The sequence below is a fragment of the Uranotaenia lowii genome, chromosome 2, assembly GCF_029784155.1.
Source record: "Uranotaenia lowii strain MFRU-FL chromosome 2, ASM2978415v1, whole genome shotgun sequence".
NCBI lineage: Eukaryota > Metazoa > Arthropoda > Insecta > Diptera > Culicidae > Uranotaenia > Uranotaenia lowii.
The window spans coordinates 260,454,838-260,467,585 of NC_073692.1; the positions used below are offsets into that span (position 1 = coordinate 260,454,838).

Consider the following 12,748-nt stretch of genomic DNA (forward strand, 5'->3'; position numbering starts at 1 on the left):
CAAGACCGTAACTTCGTATCTTTTTACACAAAAAAGTTATTAGGTGTTCAATAGGGGCATGTATTTTGGCATTGACATACAATATATTCAATTGACATCACTGCTGGAGCCTCGCTAAGCATTGCATGAAAAGTAGTCATGCAATACCAATTGAATTTATTATTTTTCAATGCCAAAATAAATGCCCCCATTAAAAACCTAATAACTTTTTTGTGTAATAAGATACGAAGTTACGGTCTTCGACAAAGCTGTTCAGCGGAAAATTTCCCTGATGAACATCAACCTAAAGCTGATAAACGCAATCATCAAGGACAGGATGACGACCATCTGCCATCTAAAGAACCTATTACCATAAAGGTCATTCGGATTCAGGAACTTCTGCTCAGCTCAGACGTGCGTAAATTACGTAGTCAACAAAATAATGGACGCAAAGGATAGGAAAATGGAGTGCATGGTAGCGTTCTTGGATGTATCAAGAGCCTTCGACAGGGTGGATACAGGAAGGCTACTAGAAACATTGGCAAACCTCAACTTCCCAATCAAAATCATTGCCTGGCTGCATTGTTACCTTACAGGGAGGGTGCTTGTTTTGAGAACGGAAGAGGGAACAGTGAAAAGAGAAGTCACAGAAGGGCTTCCCCAGGGCAGTCCCCTCTCACCCCTTCTCTTCAACCTCTACACTGCGGAACTACATAACATTAGAATAGATGGATGCACGCTCGTTCAGTTAGCGGACGACCTTGCTCTGATAGTTGAAGAAGAATCAATAATCTCGGCGGCCAGCCTAATGAACACATTCTTGGATAAGCTGGTAGACAAAATGCTGAGCATGAAGCTAGAAATTAACCCAAACAAATGTGCAATAGTTCCATTCACGAAGAAAAACACTCAAAACTTGAACATCCGGATTAAAGGCAACAGAGTCAACATCGACAACACATACAAATATCTGGGGTTTACTCTTGACAGATCGCTAAGGCACCGTAAACACATTGAGGACGTGTGTCGAAAAGCGAAACTGAAAATTCCTTTAATTAAGCTCCTGGCAAGGCGAAACCAGCAATCCAACCCAGAAATCCTAATTAAAATTAGTAACGCCTTGATCCGAAGCAAACTGAAGTACGGGACATCGATCTATGGAGGCGCAGCAGATACAAACCGTGCAGATCTCTTTCTTAAGATTTTCGATGGGTTTCATCAAGTCCACGCCAATACACGTGATTCTGTCGGAATCTGGCCAGATCCCCATGAAATGTAGAATAGAGCTCTTGACGAAAAGGGAGCCCAAGTAACAATTTAAGCTTTATTATGGTCAGCAAAATTTAGTTTGGACTATAGCATTAATCTTCATAGAAAGCTAAAGCGCATTTTATAACACCACCTGGACTCTAATAAAGCCAAAATCAGCCTACCCTAGAAACGTCATCAAGACATATCATTGTTGGTCATCAATGTTGGTCACCAAAGCTTTTAAAAAGCTATTATTAAACATGTTAGAAATTTTTGTTTTTTCGACTCTGTGAGTTCTCGGAGTTTTTTTTTATTTTTTTTTCAGCAACCATAATGGTTGATGAATGATGATTGCATTATTCAGATATGATCTGGTAAAATTAATAACAAAAAAACCAATGTTTTAACCATATAATGGGCATCTTTTCTACTGCCAGTAAAGATTTTAGGTAAAATGTGTATGAAATAGTATCTTAAAATAAATGCGCCTCGTCAAATGTGATGGTCAATCATGATGGAATTGATGGAAAAAAACCTGAAAAAATATTTTCCAATGCTGGCATTGTGAATCCATCAACATGGCGTCATTTTGAGCCCTTCGATTTTGCAACCAACATGGCGTGAGTCAATTCATTGTTTTATTATGGTTTAATGATGACCCCAAAAAAAGCTACGATTTGACGTTTCTCTCGCAAGCCAACCAATTCACGCTATGGATGAGTTCCTCATTTCTGAGTTGTTAATCATTACTACAGTAAATGAGGACAGACTTTTTGAATGAAAAGGGATTGGTTGGGAATGACCCGTGGAATAAATCATGAGTTGAAGTCAAATTTCGTTGTCTGACGCCATCTTGAAATCCAAGAATTGTTGTGTTGTTGTTGAAAATCTCATGATACATCCACAAAACTGGGTATTGGGTGAAAGGGCTACACAAATATAAGTCGAAAATCGTTGTCCGACGCCATCATGAAGCCAAGATGGTGGCTGCTGCTCAACTTCAAAATACTATAAATTACTGATAATCGCATAAAACCCCCACAATATGGGTATTTCTTCAAAGCGATCATTGAGTAGAAGTTGAATTTAACTATCTGACGCCATCTTAAATGCGAAGATTGCGGTTTCCGCTGAACTTAAAGTTGCTGTAGATGACTTGAAATCTCCACAATATTGTTATTGGGTAAATGGGTGGAACCAAGAGAAGCCAAATTTCGCTACCAAACTTCATCTTGAAATACAATATGACGGCTTCCGCTTAGCTGTTAAATACTGTTAATCGCTAAAAATCGCATGAAACGCCCACAATATTGTTTTTGGTTCAACCAGTAGAAGTTGAATTCCTCTTTTTCACTTTATCTTGAAATTCAAGAAGGCGGCTTCCTCTGAACTGTAAATGACTAAAAATCGCTCGAAAGCTTTACAAATATGGTATTGAGTGAAAGGGCTAAACAAGAAGAACCAGACCCTGTTTGTTTTTGGAAACACGCCCGAACTTTTTGTGTTGCCAAAATCGAACGATTTTTTTCTCAACTTTTTTTTCCACTTAATACTACATTAAAACTACTATTTTTAGACAATTTCGATCATTTTAAATCACTTTTATTATTTTTTCATTATGTTTCTAATGCATTTAAAGCTTAGTTCTTTTAGAAATGGGACAGTTACGAATGCCTGTATCTAAAAAACCATTCGTTTGAACGAAATACTTTCTATGAAGAAAAAGAAGGTAATGTTATGGTCTTTTATGAAAAAATTTGAAAAAAAATATTTACCGTTTTTTGTTAAAGAAATTTCTACTTTATTCGTGGTATCTCCCATTGGCCGGCGCACACTTTTTTCAGTCATGGTATTGATCAGTTTCTCCAACTTATACTTCGTAAAATCTATATTTTAGGTGGCTTCACCCTCCTTCTTCAATTTCTGATACTTTTTGGTCCAATACTTCCCTGGAAACTGGAAACTGGAAGCATTTTAGTGGATACAGTTGTTTCGAAATGAACAATTTTGATCGTTTTTGACCACATTTTTGAACGTTTTTTTTTGGTACCGGTTTTACAGCTTAAGAGCTTTGGAACTATCAAAAAATGGATGTTTGAGGTTGGATTTCAATAAGTCATCACTAGGCAACACTATCAGCTTATCGGAGAAAATTGTTTTGGACATTTCAGCGATCTACCCTTAGTTTTGCGTTTATTGAAAATTAAAAATGCTGGTATGAGACTTGACTTCCTTGATGATCCTTAACCGTTGTTGCCGATCATGTGCTTCACTCCAATGCTTGATTAGAACTTTGTGGACATTATTGACAGTGTTTACATACTTATCCACCACAAAAACTCAGTAATTCTTTGAATAATCAACGGTTTTGTCAGCTATCAATTTGATAATGACGTATTTTAAAGGAAACTGTGCAAAATTATTTTTTTCTTTTTCTCTTGCATCGTACATATCTCAAAGACGCATAAATTTTAAATTTTGAAAAAAAATAGGTCGAATATTACTTTTTACAGGCAACAAAATGCTGTCAAAATTTTTAATATCCAATAACTAGTTAACGAGCTATTAGCAAATGAAAGTGTCCCATTTCTAAAAGAACTAAGCTTTAGAACTTTTCTTGTTTTGTTTATAGTTTTTGATTTTTTTTGCCATTCATGTCATTCTATTATTCCGATCATGCTATTGTGACTAAATTGTATTGGTCTTATTCTAGCGAAAACTTTAAGGTTATGTTGTTCCTGCTAATCGTTTGATTTAGGCACATGTGCCAAATTCGATGTTGCCAAAATCGAATGTTGCCAAAAACGAATGGGGTCTGTATTGTGGTGTTTTTGTGGGATTTTCAGTCACTTACAGCATTTCAGAGAAACGCTAAAAGAGATATTTGACTTCTATTGTTTAGTCTTAGCACCCAGTGTAATATATTTGTGAGTTTCATGCTATTTTCATTCATTTACAGTATTTTTAAGTTCAGCTGAAGCCACCATCCTGGATTTCAAGATAGCGACAGAATGCAAAAATAAACTTTTTATATCTTATCCCAATTGACAAATACCCATATTTTGAAGGTTTCATACGATATTCAATGACTTAGAGCATTTTTAAAGTTTATCGAGAGCTGCCATCTTGGGAGATGGCGTAAGATAGCAATATTCGACTTCTACTTGCTAAGCCCTTTCACCCAATACCAATTTGGGATTCATGTCATTTTGAGTCATTTACTACATTTAAAAGTTTAGCGGAAGCCGTCATCTTGGATTTCAAGATGGCGTCAGAAAGGGAAATTCAACTTCTACTGGTTGATCTCTTTCAAGTTATACTCCTATAAAATGGTTTTTTTTGCGATTTTCAGTCATTTACAGTATTTTCAATTTGAGTGGTAGCCGCCATCTTGGATTTAAGATGGCAACGGGCAACGAAATTTGACTTCTACTGCTTCATCACTTTCACCAAATAACCATATTGTGAAGGTTTCACAATATTTTCAGTAATTTACAGCTTTGAAAATAAAAGCGGAAGCCGCCATCTTGAATTAATGATGGCGTCAAGCAACAATTTTTTTTCCTACTGTTTGGGCCCTTTCACTCAATACTCATATTGTAAAGATATTCATACCACTTTCGGTGATTTCAAGTTTTCAAAGATTTTTAAGTATTTTTTTTTAATTATAACTCAAAAACAACACGCATAATCTACCAAAAATGTGTAAAAATGGGAGTTCCAATTCAAATATGTGCTATCTAACCTGAGCGTGTCCTGTTTTGACATCTTGATCGAGAACTGTCACTAAGTTTTATGGCGGTTTAATAATCATGCACTGAGTGCTATTATAGAACATGCAAAACAAAGCTTGGAGCAAACTTCTAAGTTTGTGTTTTATTATAGTTTAAAAAGAGCATTCATAACTCTTTCAAAATAACTAAAACAGTATGTTTAATAAAAGTTTTATTAGCGTTTAAAAAACCATCTGAAAACATATGGTCGAAAAACATATATAAGCATTCTACATAACCATAATAAAACCGTCATAAAACGAGCTGCACAAAAAAATGCCATAATTAAACCGTAATAAAACTTCCTAATGCTAGTTGGCTTAATCTGTGTTACTTGGGAGGCCATAAGAAGCTACTTTCACCAGAACCAACTTGCCACCTGCATCCAAAAGACAATTGCGAGGTGTTTTTCCATGATAATAGCCTCGTATCGATAAAAAACATATTTAGAATGATCCTACGCACCGTTTTGACTGTATAAGTAGACTTGGAAGATTCCTCGTGAATTTTAATTAGCGATTTAGAAAAAAGTTGCAACATTTTCAAATGCGCTTTTCTCGAAACGTCATAAATGAACATAGACTGTTTTCACGTGCTGGAGCTGAAATGAAACAAATAAAATAAATAAATAAACAAATGAAATATACTAAATAAAAAGCAGTCAGAACAAAACTATTTGTTAAAAAATTGCGGACCAAGTATGAAAATTCTCGTTCTTTCATTTCTGCGAACGAGCTCTTAGAGACATAACTCAAATGATATACAGTACCGTTCATAATTGTATAGAAATTGGAAGCACGCGCACTGTCACTTCGACTTTGAACTTCCATAACTTTTTACTCTGATGATATTTTTTGATCAAATTTTCTGCGTAAGATAGATCAACTATCACACAATCATGTCACAAAATTTGAGCTTTCTGGAGTTTGTGTGGTCTGAGATACATGAATTCTACGAAAATCGGACTTTTTGGACTTTTCTCATTCAAACTGCAATATCTCAGAAACTACGCTACATATTTTGTTCAAATTTTGCAGAGTGATTGTGGAAAGGTAAAGCTATCATGTCTGAAGTTTTTGAAAAGTTCGATAGATGGGATCAAAAGTTACTGGAGGTACAATATTTCAGGCATGAACCTAAAAATGCGATTTCTATAGAATTATGGACGATTGTTTTCATAGGAAAGTCCTATTTTATGTTTATCAACCAGCAGATCTATTTAAACCAAAAACCCAAAACAATATCGCGAGATTCTGATTTCAAAACACAAATAGATCATTTATTCCATTTTTTCTTTTCTTCATTTCTTTTACCAGACATTTTTTGACTGATTTGTGGATGGAAAAAATTTTGTTCTCATGAATCGTCCAAAATTCTATAGAAATCGCATTTCTAGGTTCATGCCTGAAAAATTTAACCTCCAGTAACTTTTGATCCCATCGATTGAACTTTTCAAAAACTTCAGACATGATTGCTTTACATTTCCACAATCACTCTGCAAAATTTGAACAAAATATGTAGCGTAGTTTCTGAGATATTGCAGTTTGAATGAGAAAAGTCCAAAAAGTCCGATTTTCGTAGAATTCATGTATCTCAGACCACACAAACTCCAGAAAGCTCAAATTTTGTGACATGATTGTGTGATAGTTGATCTATCTTACGCAGAAAATTTGATCAAAAAATATCATCAGAGTAAAAAGTTATAGAAGTTCAAAGTCGAAGTGACAGTGCGCGTGCTTCCAATTTCTATACAATTATGAACGGTACTGTAAAATTAATCATGAAACTCTACAAAATTGATCACATCGCTTTCGGTGGCTCAAAGATTCTGAATTTATAACTCTTGGTCCAGTGAATTCTGAGACATGGAATGCTGAATTTCAGTATATCTTGGTTTATTTAGATCTCTTCGTGGTCTAGAAATAATAACATCGCGGTCCTTAATGTGTTAAAGCCGAACAACAATTGAAATCGAAAGATGGACAATGATACTGTCAAATTAAAGGGCTAAATTTTTTGACATCACTAATAATATTTAAACAACAAAAACAAATGAAACTTTGCCTTCATTCAATTCCCAAGGCCCTCGCACTATTCCCTTTTTATTTTTTCCTTCAAACTTTACCGTTGGATAGGGTTTCTAGCCTTTGTCCTATATTGACTTACTCTTGGAAAATGTCCCCATTTTAAATATTAAAAATTTAACTCAAACTGCAACAAAAACTACACCAAAACTATAACTTTACTAAGGAAAAAAGTTGAACTGTCACGTAAATAAACCTGTTTGCTTCTACATGGTTCTACAGTTTTTCACAATTCGAAACTCAACTTATAGGTTTTTAAACGTAGAAAAAAGTTTTGAGTTTACAAGTTTACAAGTTTGGTCATTTTAGTGTTGACATCTATATTTATACTACCGTAAATTATCAGAAAAAGACTAAATAAAGACACGAAATCCAAACATGTGAGAAATCGTGCTAAGTGTGTGTTGAAAAGAACGACTAGGGACAACTGCAGTTCAACACGGATTGAGACAACCGGTTTGGATATCGACGAAACTAAAATCGTAAATTTTCAATTTCTATCAACTTCCGTCTTAAAAATCATCTTTGATTTTAATAAAGACAAATATACATGATTCCTTACTTGTCATTCGATGATCACTTTACTTATTAAAGGCAGCGTGATAAATTGTACTGAACTTACCTGCAAGCCGAGCCAAACGACACCAAGAACAAATTACCCACCTCTCCGATGCATACTCAATCATCTTCGAGGCCCACACAAACTGACATCCGAAATTGAAAAACTTTCGCCAGCCACCGGTTTCGGAACCAAACCTGGACCAGATACTTACCTACCGGGTTGGCGGGTGGCTGTCAGAAGAACAAGAGCACGAGCCTGTTGTTGACACCTAGTTTCTGAGAAAATGATGACAGATTTAAGCCGGCATGAAGTATGGGAAAAGTTTGGAAAACTACACGCCATCTTCTCGGGGGGATATTTTTGTTTAAAAAATATCGGACGATGCAAAATTGCAACTTTTGTGCAGTTTAAGAAAAATAACTTTACAACTTTAAAAATTTAAAAGAAAAATAACGTCCTAAGACTAAAAGAAACTCCGATGGAATGAATAATTGCGGAACATAAAACCCATTTTCAGCACACAAAGTCGGATTCAATTCAGTTACTCCCTCCACGAGCTGCTGCTGAAAAAATGAGGTTGCCACTATCAACCAATGGAAATCTTTCCGAGAAGCAGTAGAGATAATTTGGAAATGAAAACCTTTAACCGTTTTTTTTTCGTAATACACTTGAGTATAGGACTTTTCTCAAGTTGAAAAATATTTTGCCGATCCATCCAACCCGTCGGGCGTACAAAAACAAATAATTGTTTTCCCGCATTCCGAAATCCAACCGGCGTCGATGATCGGCTCAAGAAAACACAAATTTTCCATTGCCAAAATTATACCATCGGAGGCAAGACGGGTTTTTTGGTGTCCCGATGCGAAGCGACAATTTATCTTACACGAAAGTGAATTTCGGTCTGCTCACTTCCCTCGAGGAACCGCACTACTGATGTTTTTGTCTGCATGTGGTACCCCCGAAAAGCCGAACCGGAAGCTACGATATTCCATTCTTCATCCCTTAGCCGGTTATCTCACTTCGCAGTTTGGCACATTGCAGGAGTGTCTTCATCTTTTTGAGGGCTGAGAATTGTAAGCATTCTTTATTTTAACAAACTCGAGCTATTTTTCTCATGATAACAGACAGAGACCATGTTGAGACCACTGAACTCCTACTGGCAAAGATGCCAAGAAACGAGGATGAAGAAGAAAGTGCTATTGATTTCGTTCTCTTTTTACTGTGTAATTCACATCACTTGTTACCTCGAAAATTTCAAACGCTCCTTTATGAGGCAGTGATTCCTAGTAGTTTTAAAGAAGGAAATCAGCGATCTTATACTGTAGTGCTAATGCTATGCTAATGCTATGCTAATGCTAAGCTAATGCTATGCTAATGCTATGCTAATGCTATGCTAATGCTATGCTAATGCTATGCTAATGCTATGCTAATGCTATGCTAATGCTATGCTAATGCTATGCTAATGCTATGCTAATGCTATGCTAATGCTATGCTAATGCTATGCTAATGCTATGCTAATGCTATGCTAATGCTATGCTAATGCTATGCTAATGCTATGCTAATGCTATGCTAATGCTATGCTAATGCTATGCTAATGCTATGCTAATGCCATGCTAATGCTATGCTAATGCTATGCTAATGCTATGCTAATGCTATGCTAATGCTATGCTAATGCTATGCTAATGCTATGCTAATGCTATGCTAATGCTATGCTAATGCTATGCTAATGCTATGCTAATGCTATGCTAATGCTATGCTAATGCTATGCTAATGCTATGCTAATGCTATGCTAATGCTATGCTAATGCTATGCTAATGCTATGCTAATGCTATGCTAATGCTATGCTAATGCTATGCTAATGCTATGCTAATGCTATGCTAATGCTATGCTAATGCTATGCTAATGCTATGCTAATGCTATGCTAATGCTATGCTAATGCTATGCTAATGCTATGCTAATGCTATGCTAATGCTATGCTAATGCTATGCTAATGCTATGCTAATGCTATGCTAATGCTATGCTAATGCTATGCTAATGCTATGCTAATGCTATGCTAATGCTATGCTAATGCTATGCTAATGCTATGCTAATGCTATGCTAATGCTATGCTAATGCTATGCTAATGCTATGCTAATGCTATGCTAATGCTATGCTAATGCTATGCTAATGCTATGCTAATGCTATGCTAATGCTATGCTAATGCTATGCTAATGCTATGCTAATGCTATGCTAATGCTATGCTAATGCTATGCTAATGCTATGCTAATGCTATGCTAATGCTATGCTAATGCTATGCTAATGCTATGCTAATGCTATGCTAATGCTATGCTAATGCTATGCTAATGCTATGCTAATGCTATGCTAATGCTATGCTAATGCTATGCTAATGCTATGCTAATGCTATGCTAATGCTATGCTAATGCTATGCTAATGCTATGCTAATGCTATGCTAATGATATGCTTATGTTATGCTAGAATAAGATTTTTTTTTTGGATTTTACAACTCATATGAGCATTCTTTTCTAAAACATAAAAAATGAAAATTCGTAGCTTCAAACTAAGCATAAAAAAACTGTAAATTCGACTTTTAATTCAATTTTCTCTGAAAAAAAAATTATCAATATTTTGTTATTAAAATGTGAACCACATTGTGTTGAACCACATTCAATCCAAATCATTGTTCCAAGAAGGAAAACTTTCCCCACCGAACATATCACTCAGCATCCTTCCGAAACCGGATGACGTTCTTACAAAGGATGCCTCAAGCTGTTTCTTCACGAGAAACTTTTATATGTACGTTACGTATGCAGATATGATGTGTGTGATTGGTGTGGTGGTGAAATATACATATTTATCTACATCCGGTTGGCCCGAGATCAACACCCAGCGAGATTGTGTTGGCTGACTCACAGGCATGGAGAATGCTTCTTAACGTGGCTCGAGTCGTGGATTTCTTCCGGTGCTGGTGCTGAATGGCGGCGATGCACATGTCGGCGGATTTTGTCGGGTTTTTGTTTTAGTTTTTGCTCTGGCTTTGAAAAACGAGATAACGCTATCGTTTGTTTGATTTATTGTTTTCCCACTGGTTTTCCTCGGTGATGGTGAGCAAATTTTCCCCGAGGCAGCACAATTTCGGAAAAGTGATAGAAAATAACAGTTGAAGCTGGGAAAAGTTTCTGTTTTAGGTTAAAAATTAAAAAAAAACACCATTTAAGAATTCGTATACATGTTGAAAGAAAAATAGATTAAAACAAGAGTTTAAAAATTTTATGGTTTCTATGAATAAAGGACAATGAGCCGATACTCAGGTGACATTAGTAAAATTCTGAGTTGCACTTCTCGATTCTCATACCCTTATATATCAAGTGTGTATTTTTTAAACGATAACACTAGTTTACAAAATTTAAAAAAAATCGTGAACTTGATTAACTGACCAACATTTTTAATGTAAAATCGGGCGCTGAATCCGAAAATGAAATTCAAAAAAATCTCAGTAGAACCGTTTTTGAGTTATGCTCCAAATATGAAATTTCGAAAAAATTAAAAAAGTTCTTGTACTTAGATTAAAATATCTCGGACGACATAACAGTAATTTGAAATCCCTCTTTTGCATATTGAAGGTGAATAAGTTTTCTATCGATCATCTGAACACTGTTTTTGCGTTTGACCAACAGTATTGCTGATATTAGTTACTTTATGAGAAAAAAAATTATAAAAAATGCATTTTTTAGAGAAAATTTTGTTTCAACGAAAGTTTTAGACTCGATGGTAGCATTTAAAAAATCTGATTTTCTTTTGCGCTTGAATGTCAATTTAAGACAAAGATTTCAAGTGGTTATTTATCAAAATCGGTTCAAAACTGAAGAAGTTATGGCTACTTTACCACAACTGAAATTTTTGGAGTTTTTAATAATTTAACGAACCGCAGTACACTTATCATAGTATAGGAAGAATGAAACATGATAAATCTCACTCGCTCCAAGTCAAAATTATTTATTAGCTTACTCGAAGGTCACATGCCAAGTTTCAGGAAGATCTGATCATAGCGAGGGGTTGCTTAAGTCTCAAACGTGAATAAAACTTTGAGGTATTTTGCACGGAAGGAAAGAAAAATACTGGGTTTTCATCAATAACTTTTTTCATCACTAGCTGATTGTTTTTTATGGTTGATTTTATTAAAGCCTAAGTTGAGACAAATATTTCACCCAAAGACTGTAACTCGATTGGATTTGAAACAGAAAAATTATTGCGGTTCAAAGATTGTATTTGGGTCGAAAATTGTCGTATAAAACTCAATGCGTAAAAAGTACTCATTGCGTGTTGGACAAAATTTGCGGCCTTTGAACCGCAATAACTTTTTTGTTTCAAATCCAATCGAGTTACAGTCTTCGGGTGAAATATTTGTCTCAACTTAGGCTTTAATAAAATCAACCATAAAAAACAATCAGCTAGTGATGAAAAAAGTTATTGATGAAAACCCAGTATTTTTCTTTCCTTCCGTGCAAAATACCTCAAAGTTTTATTCACATTTGAGACTTAAGCAACCCCTCGCTATGATCAGATCTTCCTGAAACTTGGCATGTGACCTTCGAGTAAGCAAATAAATAATTTTGACTTGGAGCGAGTGAGATTTATCATGTTTCATTCTTCCTATACTATGATAAGTGTACTGCGGTTCGTTAAATTATTAAAAACTCCAAAAATTTCAGTTGTGGTAAAGTAGCCATAACTTCTTCAATTTTGAACCGATTTTGATAAATAACCACTTGAAATCTTTGTCTTAAATTGACATTCAAGCGCAAAAGGAAATCAGATTTTTTAAATGCTACCATCGAGTCTAAAACTTTCGTTGAAACAAAATTTTCTCTAAAAAAATGCTTTTTTTATAATTTTTTTTCTCATAAAGTCACTAATATCAACAATACTGTTGGTCAAACGCAAAAACAGTGTTCAGATGATCGATAGAAAACTTATTCACCTTCAATATGCAAAAGAGGGATTTCAAATTACTGTTATGTCGTCTGAGATATTTTAATCTAAGTACAAGAACTTTTTTAATTTTTTCGAAATTTCATATTTGGAGCATAACTCAAAAACGG

General features: G+C 35.2%; 1 protein-coding gene across 1 annotated transcript in view; it reads left to right on the plus strand.

Annotated features, from left to right (window-relative positions):
- LOC129749181 (TWiK family of potassium channels protein 7) overlaps positions 1-12,748 on the plus strand; it is a 613,556-nt gene that overhangs the window by 315,768 nt on the left and 285,040 nt on the right. The window lies entirely within an intron of this gene.